Source organism: Podarcis filfolensis, assembly GCF_964270895.1.
Source record: "Podarcis filfolensis genome assembly, chromosome: 8".
Classification (NCBI taxonomy): Eukaryota; Metazoa; Chordata; class Lepidosauria; order Squamata; family Lacertidae; genus Podarcis; species Podarcis filfolensis.
In genome coordinates, this window is record NC_139611.1 from 64109703 (window position 1) to 64122266 (window position 12564).

Here is a 12564-nt window from a genome sequence, read left to right on the forward strand (position 1 = left end):
TAAAATATTCAGGGTCGCTTTTACACGCACCAAAAAATAAAAATAATAAAAATGAGATACTGTGCAGCTGACAAAATAGGTTCACCTCAAAATAATACATTTTGTTTAAAAGGCACAAACCGGTTTTAATACAATAGTTGTGCTGGTGGGGAGAGTTATGACGACCTGGAGATTTTCTCATCCTTCATACAAAATGCACCACACACACACACACACACACACACACCTCTACAAACACCCGTTTCTGAATGTATCCCGATGATGTCTATATTACCCCCCGGGAACAGAAGGGCTGATTGATTGGGGCGGGGGCGGGGCCCGAAGGCTGCTTAAAAGACAATCAGAGAAAATGAGAGGCGATCGATGCGCACAAAGTGCTGATGGATAGTGATGGAGGGGCCTGGAAATGTGGGGGGGGTTCACGGGGGGGGGAACCGGATGGGGGCGGAAACCCACCTCTCCTCTTATCTATATTGAGCTGGTGAGCCCCTCCCCTGCACTGCCTCTCTCCCTCCCATCCCTAATTGAGGAAGGAGACCCTCGCCTTGGCCCGGTTCTCTGCGATTTGGAGTCGGTCTGCTCCCCCCACCCCCGCGGCCTTCCCCACCCTGCGGCTCGCTGATATTTGTCAATTCCATATTTTCAGCGGAAATGGCCTATTTGGCTCCTCTGGAGGGCCGGGGGGTGCCGGCGGCTGAGGATTCCCCATCCCCATCTTGACGGCTCCACCGGGCAAGCGGGCTTGGCGATGGGGCGGGGAGGTCACGCCTGACCCCAGGATGCTGCATCTGATCATTGGGGGGGGGGGGCAGCAGGAGCGGGAAGGGCGAGCGCTCCGTTTCTCCAACGCCACCCCTCCCCCCTCCCTTTGGGGGAGAGATTTCACGGCTGGCCGAGGACAATGGCCGAATGACCAGTGCGATCTCGGGAGGCAAATAGCCCCTCCATTTCCGGTGCTCAGTTCAAACTGGACAATACCAGCCAGCTATTCCCCTGAAGCAAAGCGGAGCCCTGTTAAAGGGGCAGTGGCTGTGGCAGCTCCAGAAGGAGCACACGCGTGCACAAGCGTGCACACGACCACCAGCACCTTCCACTAGCCCTTTTGCCTCCTCTCCTCTCCACACGCGCAAACCTTCTCTTTGCCGCATCTCTGGGCTCCGGAATAGATTTAATCCCGAGGCCACAAGGGCCCCTCCAGGACGAAGAAGTAAGATCCGTGTTTGCCAGCGTGGATGGGTCCCTTCACACATTACGTTTCAGAGCACAGGCCTCTCGGGTGTTTAAGGGCGACCTCGTAGCCGTCGGTGCAAACGCCTGAGTGGCAAAGGGAGTTAGGAGTGGATGCTGCGAGGCTGAAATGGCGCCGAAGGTGGGGGAAGGATTAAGGGCTTGACACGGATGCTACAAGGACGGATGCCACAAGGAGTGGCCAGTGTAGAGGTCAGTGTCCGTCATCCAATCCCCAATTGGAGAGACACACCATGAAAGCGCACAAACGCTATAATAAAGAGATGCAGGCCTCTGAAAAATGTAGGGCTGGCAACAGCAAACAGATCTTAACTTTTTCTGTATGAGCATCTCTCGGGGGAAAAATAACAACAACGTCTAACAGGAGACAGCTATCAGTTCTGCTCAGTGGTGTCCAAACTTTTCAAAGAGGGCCAGATTTGATGAAGAAGTGAAGGCCCCTGAAACGGACTTTGGACATGCCTGATTGTCTCTGGCCTAATCCTGCTCTCTTTATATGCCTGCAAATGAAATCAAGGGTTAAGTTTAGGAACTGACAATCACGCAAGACCCATCTATTTCTCCTTCGGAGCAGGGGAACCCTGAATATACGGATCGTCTTCTTGTAATCTGTTAAAAAAAAAAAAAAACCATTTCCCTCACAAATACTCTTTCAGAATTCTGTGTGGCGGGACGGGGGGCTTTAAAAAAATAAACATTAAAAAAAAATCCCTAATGGCTATACCTGGAAATCAAACTGTTTTGTATTGGTATAGTTAAAAGAGTTGATTTGAGGAGCTTTCAAAGGGTGCTTTAAAAAAACAACCAAATCTCCCTCGTGCAATTAATATGGGGGGAAGGAGTGAATATGCGGGAGCAAAACTTCAAAGTTTTCCTCCTGTCCGAGGGAGCTTAGGACGGCTGAACGGCAACAACATTCTCATCGCTTCTCCATCAAATATAAACGTAGGACTCTTGGGCTTTCCCTATACAGTAGTTGTCTGTGTTAGTGGACATCTTGGTGAAACGTGCACGAGCTGGCTGCTTTTCAGCCCCGGGAAAAAGGCAGACCGACGGTGCAATTCTCTGCTCGTTTCCTTGGGATTAAGCCCAGGAGGACCCGCACGGGATAGGGGCGGCCAGAGGCAGATTAAAGAGGAGGATATTAGGTCCCCTAATTAGGAAGGTTCGTTTTCAGCATAACGTATTCACTGAAATTAGCACCATCCCACCGTTTTCTCCAGACGAAACATATTTGTCCTTACAAAGAGGAGTCTTTTGTCAGTTCCGTATCCAGCATGAATAGCCTGTCTTCCTGCATCCCGTCAAGCGCCTGGACCCACTTACTTTGGGGTAAGTCCCATCATCAATACAAATCAATACAGATCTGAGGTTCTGCCCTCCCCACAAAAGCCGCCCCCCAACAAAATCCTGGCTACGCCCATGAGTGCCATGGAACTCACGGGAGCTTACTTCTAAGTAGACATGAATGGGGCTGCACTGCGAGAGAAAACTGAAAGAGGCCCGTTGCTCAGGGCTGCAGCCACGTTATCTTCGCGGGATTACTTGTCATACATCTCACGACATTTCCCAGAGAGTGGACAGTCTGACAAAGTGTGGGGGAATTTATTAATTTGTTTTAAAAGTAAAGACAGATAAGTCTTCTCTCTGAGCTGTATTTAACATAACTGGAGTGTAATCAAGTAAGTCAGTTAATATTGGAAAGTGATTTAAATTGCACTTGTCTCCAGAATGTCCAGCCACTTTGCATGACACATCCCTGGCTCTATACTCCTTTTCCCTAGATCGGGCGGGGTGTATGTCTCCTTCTGCGTGTGTATCAGTAAACAGTGTCACATTCTGAGAAATACTGAAGGAAGAGAAAGGTTATATTAAAGAACAGCGCGGAGCTGCACGCTCTGTCCAAGGTGCTGATCTGCGCCGCTCAATGACTCTCTGTAACTCTCCAGGGTGCTGAAAGACACCATGGTTACACACCGTCCAGGATTCTGAGCGGAGAATAAACATAAATTAAAGTAAAACCATATTTGGCAGGACTTGTTCCTCCCTTTAGCTAAATACGTTTCCAGAATCGTCTGATATTAACAATCTCAGGAAGCTCTCCTGGCCTTCCCAGCAATTATCTGAAAGTGTTCTGGTACACTTTGATGCAATGAACTTCCAGTAAAAAAAAACCTTCTAAGTCCCTGACTCATATGTTCCATAAAGAAGAATATCACATGTTGAATGTTATGTCTGTCCCTGAACATTGTATCTTAGGGCAGGAGATAGCACAGTTGGGGCTCAAAATGGAATGCGTCATGTGCCCCAAAGTGCTGTAGTGATTGGGTTTTGATTGGCAAGCCCCATCACACTAGAAGAGGATGGGGACCTGAATGGTGTGAACCTGGGTTGAACGGGGGTCTCCCCCTTCTGCCCCAGCTTCAGCCACTTTGGAAGGGGAGAGCAGATGCCAGTTCTCCCCCCAACTTCCTGCAGAGCAGAGAATCCCAATGGAAGCTGGGGGAGGGGCTCAGGGCAACCAAGGCAGGAGGCAGCAGTGCCTGAACAGGAACTTGAACAGGGGAGTGTAGTGTTGTCATCTAGAACCAGGCACTGCTTTTGCAGATCAGAACAGAGCCACCCACCCCATAAGATCACACATTTGCAATCCCAGCATTCCTGTAAGGCAAGCAAGTCTTGTGAGTGAATGTGGTATATCTCATCTTTAAAAGCTTGGTGGGCAGGGTATGGGAACTTGTTGAGTTGAGATATCGTTGTTCTGAACATCTTGCCTTGTTCCTGAACTCCTGAATCATGTCTTCTATGTCTGCTGCTTTGTCTGTACTATTGTAAGTCTGAACAAAGCTCTCTTACTTACTTCAAAGAACCATTTCCCCCTTTTTTATTAGACATGACCCCCCCACCAAAAATATATATATTGGGAACTGTTGTTTGTTAAGGGTGCTGAGACCCCTATTCATGTCAGAGAGCTACAATTCTCAAAGGTCCCTGGGAAGAGTGATTGATCGCTAAACCACTCTGGAAATTATAGCTTTGTGAAGGGAATGGGGGTTGCCTAACAATTCTCAGCACCCTTAACAAACAACAGTCCCCATGACTATTTATGGGGAGTCATGACTAACAGTGGCAAAATAGTGCTTTAAATGTATGGTATGGTTGTGGCCTTAGAGAACTGAGATTGCCATTGCTATGATAATGATTATCACTGGAGGCCACACACCCAGCTGCTATGCAGACACTATATATGGTGCTGAAATGGAGTGGGACCATCCAGGGCAACCCAAATCCCACTACTCTATGCAAATAGTTAATGTATGAACAGAATTAGGGCTGTTGCCTCATTTCTGTTTGGGGAGAGGAGAAAGGAGAAGGATCCATCACAACCGCTGCTTCCCTAAAACCACACCATCCTCCATCAAAACAATAGCTGCCTTTTGAAAGCAGGAGCTATTGATTGATTGATCACTTGATCAGCATATATGCCCTGCCCTTCCTATAAATTCCCAGGGCAGCTTAGAATAGAAAATCAAAGGAATAATAAGAAGTATTTTAAGAGCACACAAACACTACAGACTAAATGCCGCAGGATCTGAAATCTAGAAAGAGCTGTGTAAGAGGCTAATGCAGATGAAGCAGCTTAGATTAAAAGACTTGGGGTATTTTTAAAAAGAAAGAAAGTCAGGATGGATGTCAGGAGCAGGTCAGCAATAACTCACACGGTGTCAGTGAAATTAACTCTTTATTCAAAGAAACAAAATAGCTCAAGCCTACTGAGCACAGAAACTCTTCCCAGTAGATTTTGCCCCAATTAGTTGCAAGGTCTGAAGGTACCCACTTTCCCACAGCTCTCTAAATCTCCTCCTCTCCTGCAGTGGTGTAGCGTGGGTTGTCAGCACCCGGGGCAAGGCAAGTAATTTGCGCCCCCTAACCCATGGATTTGCCCTAACCCCAGATGTTGCGCCCGGTGAGGCCGGCCCCCCCTGCACCCCCCACGCTACGCCACTGCTCTCCTGGACCCTTCCAAGCAATCTGAGACTCTGTCACCTTGTCTGTCTCTGCTTTGCTCTCTTCATACCTCTGCAGGTTCTGAGAGACTAGTGGGGAGGGGAGCTGGTCACAGCAGCAGGAGGAGACCCCCTGGCTTCTTCAGGAGCCTGCCTCTCTCTGTCTCTTGGTGTCCTTCCTCTCCAGCCTCTATTTCCGGACTGCTGCCATTAACTCCCTCCACTCACTTAGCCATGTTACCTCTTCAGTCTTCCCCCTCTGACCACTCATTGTCCGGTCCCCTGGCTCTGCACCTTCATCCCTTGGAGGTTCCCCAAGCTGGTGCCTCCCACCACTCCTCTGCACCCAACTAGTCCATGACAGTCTACAAGGATCCACACCTTTTGTGCCATTTGGAAAGATGAATCCTGACCAAGAGCAAAGACACCTTATGCAACAGTGTGGGTGAAGGGAAGAGAAGGTTTGCCTCCAAACGATTTCACTCATTGGCCTTACTGTTGCAGCCACCAGCAAGGATGCCAATTAACAACAATTGCAATTATGGCTTTCTGCGTGTGACATGAAGCCCTGCTCATCAAGAACCTTGGTGAGCTCCGGGACTCGTTATGCCAAGGCCAGCAGGTTGCTTGCGACTTCTGACCTAGGCTCAGTGTGAACCAGCGACCTAGAGGTGAAACACTCCATCTCTCATTAGCAGTCAACTGACACTCACTTTTCCTAATGAATTCTACACCCCCATCGAGGAATAAATCAGTTCCTGGAGGGTGAGGCAGGGAGTCCTTTGGCAAAAGTAATTTCAAGCGGGGGTGGAGGGAAGACAGAATGGAAAGACAACACACCAATATTCCCTTTACAAGCTCATTTGGTGGAACCACTGTGATTCATATAACAACGATTAGCACTTATACAGACCTTTGGGCAGTCTTCCAAACTTCACATTGTCTCAGTAAACCAGGTCTCAGGCCCAGGAGCCAGGTGGCCCTCCTGAACTTCAAATATGGCCCTCGGAACTTTTCTAAGCCACATCCCTAATTGCCCCAACTTTGCACCCTGGCTGGAATGTATCCTTGAACTCTGATAATGCCTCTTGCTTGCCTAGATGTAGGGTAGAGTGTATAGAAAATAACCTACTGTACTAAAGGTCAAATTTACATTTGCTGCTCCACCCAGTTTTGTAAATAGCTGGCATGTGACCCTTGGAAGGTTGTCCGGAATGGAATGAAGCCCTTAAAGGTAGCCCCACAGGAACCCTATTACCAGTGCTATTTTTCTAGAAAAAGAGGTGCCGAAACTCACCATGATCACCTTCCTTGTTCTCTTAGAATGGCAATGGCCCCCACATGAAAGGTGCCAGAACTGAGTTCTGGTGTGTTCTAGCTGGGGGGGTGGGGAGCCCTGCCTATTACCATCTGCTGATCAGGTCAGGGAGTAGATCATAAGGGGCTGAACACTCCTGTCATGTGACTTGCAAAGACTGGGAGGCACTGAGCATGCTCATCATTTTCATCACTGACATATCCCACTTTATGAACGTCCAACGGACTTCATATTCGTTGTCCCAGTAATGATCACAAGAGCCCTGTAAGGTAGGCTGCTATTATCACCCCTCAATGTCTGAAAAAAATTCAATCAGTGATTTGGCAAGATTGAACCAGCTTAGATTCTATTTTGGAAACATCATAAGGATGTGGTAGGGTTAATCACTCTGTGCAAGAAGGAAGAGGGAAAAGGGAGCCAGCTACCTAACATCTAAACCAGAGTAGGATGAAGCTTGAAGAGCTCACTGGGCAGACTCCATCCTGTCTTTCGCCTTACTGCATTGGAGGGGAAACCTGCCCGGATTGCTCTACACAGATCAGAGTCTAAAGGGCAATGTTTTTCCACTGTTGACTCATCCCAACCCCCCGCTCCAGTGGGAAACTAATGTAGTTAAGTCTTTTCAGAGTATCATTCCCTCTGTTTCCAGTGTTCAGGCAATGAGTGCTGAAGTAGCCAAAACTACACCACCCATGCTCAAGAGGGAGATATCAGCCAGATAGAGAGAAACCTGCAGAAGTACAACAAATCTGCAGGTGGAGAAAAATGTAAGACGAGGGAACCCCAGAACAGCCAATGGGGACTGAGCATGCTCAGTCACACAATGCTGACTAACTGTTGGGGGAATGCTGGAGACCAGAACAGCAACATTCCATACTGCAACATTTTGCTGCAGGTTCAGCTGATGTGGGTTGTAACTGGTAATGCCCTTTATTCTTGACAGTGCTGTCACCTGTTGGATGGAGAAAGGTTCTGGAACTTTAAGTAGGCCCACGGCATGCCAAAATCAACAGGCTAAGCTGTTCTTGCCACTGCACATCCCAGCATTGCCCATCTTCACCTGTTGGTTTCTTTCTGTCATTGCAGCCATTAAAAGAGAAGGACGACTTAGGACATGCAAATGAAGATCTGCCTACATTCTGGGCACAGCTGCAAGTACACCACTGCCACTCTGCCTAGGACTGGGCTGTGCTCCCTGTCCAGCCAATTTCACCCAGCAGAACATTTTCCATTGCTTACTTTTTATGTCTATTAAAAAAAAATCAGTTGGTCTCTTTTATGCCCCATATCCTTTAATTGCTGAAATTGTGAGACTACAGTTAGAAATTGCCTATGGTAGTAATGGTCCAAGGGAGCACATAATCCTTGCAGCAAAGCCACAGGTAGCCAACTATGGGTAAAGTTTGAAACACAATATATCTCTACTCAGATATGTGCCCCATTTATCTCAATGGATGTTAGTGTTGCATTCTCAGTCTTGGTGAACTATTGGGGGGAAATGCTGCACACGTGCTTTTTTCCATACAAGTAAAAGGACTAGAGATGTCCTTTTTAACAATCAGAGCTCATTGCTCTAAGAGGGGGCCTGAAAATACTCCTAAGTCCCAAGGGGAGCAGACCCCACAGGCTCATAGGTGGTTACAGCTCTGTTGCAGGCCCATGCAGAATAGGTAAAAGGGTAAAGGGACCCCTGACCATTAGGTCCAGTCGTGACCGACTCTGGGGTTGCGGCGCTCATCTCGCTTTATTGGCCGAGGGAGCCGGCGTACAGCTTCCGGGTCATGTGGCCAGCATGACTAAGCCGCTTCTGGCAAACCAGAGCAGCGCACGGAAACGCCGTTTACCTTCCCGCCGGAGTGGTACCTATTTATCTACTTGCACTTTGCCGTGCTTTTGAACTGCTAGGTTGGCAGGAGTAGGGACCGAGCAACGGGAGCTCACCCCTTCGCGGGGATTCGAACCGCCAACCTTCTGATTGGCAAGTCCTAGGCTCTGTGGTTTAACCCACAGCGCCACCCACATCCCTCATGCAGAATAGGGTGATAAATAAATCTGATCTGATTAATTAAAGGTTTAGGACTACTGTCTATTTTAAAGACCACCCCACCCCCATTCTCAGAGTGGCCACCAGGCTTGAATGTGCAAGTCATCTTCCTTTAATATTTGCTATTGGTGTCTAATACTGCTTTAAAAAAAATATTGAAAAGCAGTATTAAAACATACACTAACAAATTAATGAATAAAGCTTGTATGAGAACTTCACAAGGTGTAAAGGGTTACCAAGTAAGTCACTAGCTTTTATTGCAGGGCTGGGGAGCTGAAGGTCTGAATGTGGCCCCTAGGCCTCTCTGCCTGGCCCTTAGAATTCTTCCCTCATTGGCCCTGCCTCACACCCAAGTCTTTTTGCCTGGCTGTAATGTGTCCTTGGACTCTGATAATGTCACTTGCTTGTTTGGGCAGAGAACAGAGAGGGAGTGTTAAGTGTGTACAGAAACTAACCCATTGTATGAAGGTAAAATTTGTGTTTGTTCCTCTGCCCTGACCCTGCCTACCACTGGCATGCATCTCCTCATAAAGTTTCCAAGAAGGGAATATGGCCCTGAGACTTCAAAAGGCTTCCCGCCCCTGTTTTAGAGAATAATCTTCTGTTCTTTTCACTCTGTGGGATCATTAAGGCAACTACACCTTAGAGTAATGCTGCAGTGAGCATCACTGCTCTCTAAAATCTTAATTCCTATGTAGCAAACAAGTTTCTAGGTCTCATGATTTCAGAGGCAAACATGAACAGAGATGTGCTTAAAAGGTTGGAAGGTGAGGAGGGAAATAATAACTCAAAATTCATCACTTAGCTGGAGCAGGGGTAGCTAAACTTTTGTGGGCCAAGTAACCCATAGCTAATCCTCTGAGGGTTGTTATTATTTTTAATTAATCAACTAATTAATTAATTAACCACCCTATTCCTGCAGGTCTCAGGGTGGTTCACGATAAAATTGCAACATTAAACACAAAATACACAATCAAAATATAAACAGAAACAGTCAAATAACTCTCCCCCAACACACAAAAACAGTTAAAAACAATTAAAAAAAATAAAAAGCAGTTTAACAGAATATTGCATGGTAAAGGGTATATTTTTGATGCAAGGGAAGAAGGTGGGCATGGGAAAAAATGAAAAGAAAGGAAGAACTATTGGTTGTCTTACCTAGTAAGGATAGGTCAGAAAGCAACTGGTGTAAACAAAAAATAGCAGATCTGGATTTTTAAATTAAATTTCTGTTACAAAATCAATAACAAAGAATTCACAAAATTATTATTATTATTTCTACAAACATAAATAATAAAACATGACAAGACTAACAAAAAAAATGTGTCACGGGGGGTAAATAGAAAATGTATTATTTTACAGTACATAATAATGAGGTGATTACAATGAACCAGTTCAATTGATTCTTCAGTAAATCAACTTGGAAAGCAGAGACTAGCAGGCGAGAACTAAAGCAGATTTGGATTTTATAAGAAAGCTTCCCAAGGACAAAATAATTTCAGCACTAGCAGAAGTCAGTTCATGCAGGTGTGGCATTGCTTGATTACTTGATGAGTCCCTGCAGAACATATGAAAAAGTGGGAAAGTGCTGTGGTTGAGGTCTTTGGACAATACTGGCTGAGTCTGCAGAGGAAACAGGCTAAGGTGGTAGAATGGGCTGTACACTTCAGACAACAGGTGACAAATTACACCTCTGAATGCTCTTCTACAGAAAAACAGAACAAAAGCAGTCTCTGAAAATAGAGAATTAACATGTCAGAGAGAGAGAGGAGAGATTCCAGGCCAGCCCTTTACTTTCTGTGATGGTTTTCTATTTGCATGGAGTCTTGTTATTGTCATAATACAGGGGAATGTCTGAGACAGCTGCTCCTCCACCTGCAATGGTGACACTCCACTGCCCGGCTCCCATCACATTCCAATAACTTTGTCAGCAAAACTGCCTGTTAAATACACACATTCCATGCTAAGGGGGGCTGTCAGTTTCTCTGTGAGTTGCCAGCCCCAGCTTTACTGCATCACCCATGTGGTCCTCCTCACTGCAGCTTGTTATGTGTTTGGTGCAATTCATCAGAAGCGCCTGTGGAGGCATCCTGTCACCACCTCTTTCCTCTCAGCTCAATACTGCTTTAATGAGACCACAAGCATAACCCTTAGGTCAGTGTGGCTTGACAAGGGCTACTGCTTGAGCATCATTGGGGAGGTGCTGGCTCAGCTGTGGCAGCGGGTGCCAAATGGCCATGTGTGCCTTGCAGCTGAGTCACACAAGCCTAGTTTTCCTCTCTCCACATACTGCATGGGCTCTCATCCTTTGTCAGCAATAGTGTAGTTAAGAAGAACACACCAGCTGTTCATTACAAAAAGTCTAAAACTAAGAAACAGTGCTTGAGTGTTCTTTTTTTCCTCCTCCTGACCAATTCCTTTTCCTTTTGTGTCATGTCTTTTCAATGGTAAGCCCGAGGGCAGGGACTGTCGTTTGGCTATTTGCTACAGGGGCATTTTGGGGCATAAAATCAGGATAAAAATACTTTTAATAAATAGCAACAAGTGCAATCATTTGAGTAAAATAAAAACCTGAAGCAGGGCATCTGAGGAAGAACTTAAATGACAAGCAGACTTATGTGGTGCAAAGAGGTCCTTTACGTGCCCTGGATGAAGGCCATTTAGTGCTTTCAAGAGTAATACCAGCACCTTCAGTTTGTCTGAAAACCACCTGCTCCTTTCCATCTGCAACAGGTGGATAACAATAATGAGTTGTTGCTGTTGTTGCTGGTATTATTACACCATTTTCTAAGTGTCCACAGCATGTTGGACAGTACAAGAGAACAGGTCTCTGTGCCTCTCCAGGTAGGGCTGAGAGTCCTCTACCTGAAACCTGGAGAGCTGCTGCCAGTCAACGTAGATGATAGTGTGCTAGATGGACTCAATATAAGGCATCTTCCTATGTTCATGGCAGGGGACATTCCCAGCCCTACCAGGAGATGCCGGGAATCGAATCTGGGCTTTTTGCATGCAAGGCCTGAGCTGCAGCCCTTCGTCAAAGCTCCTTATGCCTGGTTCTGCTTTGGTCCTGCTGTCAACCTCCACTTCATAGCAGGCCTCCAGGTGTATTACCCAGCTGATATGGGGAGGAAGGTGTTGACAACAGAACCACAGGATGAGCAGCTCTGTAATCTGCTCTAGGATAGGGTGGGAAGCCTTTTGTTAGCCCGAGGGTCACATTGCATGATGGGAAACATTCCAAGGGCCACATACCATTGGTTGACAGAGCTAGAAGCAAAAATGGGTGGGGTAGGCTACATGCCAGCTGCACAGAAATCAGATATTTTTACACACAGACACACACACACACACACACACACACACACAGAGAGAGAGAGAGAGAGAGAGAGAGAGAGAGAGACTTTTCCTTCACTGTCTTGGCAAGGAATATTTATAAATGAAGTTACAGTGGTACCTCAGGCTACATACGCTTCAGGTTACAGACTCCACTACCCAGAAATAGTACCTCGGGTTAAGAACTTTGCTTCAGGATGAGAACAGAAATCATGTGGCGGCACGGAAGCGGGAGGCCCCATTAGCTAAAGTGGTGCTTCAGGTTAAGAACAGTTTCAGGTTGAGAACGGACCTCCGGAACAAATTAAATACTTAACCCGAGGTACCACTGTATATCACAGCTTTTTCTCCAAGGAGCTTGAGGTGGCATAATGGTTCTCCTCCTCCACATTAAATCCCCACAACAACCCTGTGAGGTAGGTTAGGGTGAGAGGCAGTGACTGGCCCAAGGTCATCCAGGGAGCTTCATGGCCAAATGGGGATTTGAACCCTGGTCTCCCAAGTCCTAGTTCAACACTCTTCCCATTATGCCACGTTATCATAGTTCAAGCATTAATTCCAGCCAAGCAAAAGCCCTGAATGATGGTGTCATAGGGTTGCTGGGGTGTGTGGCC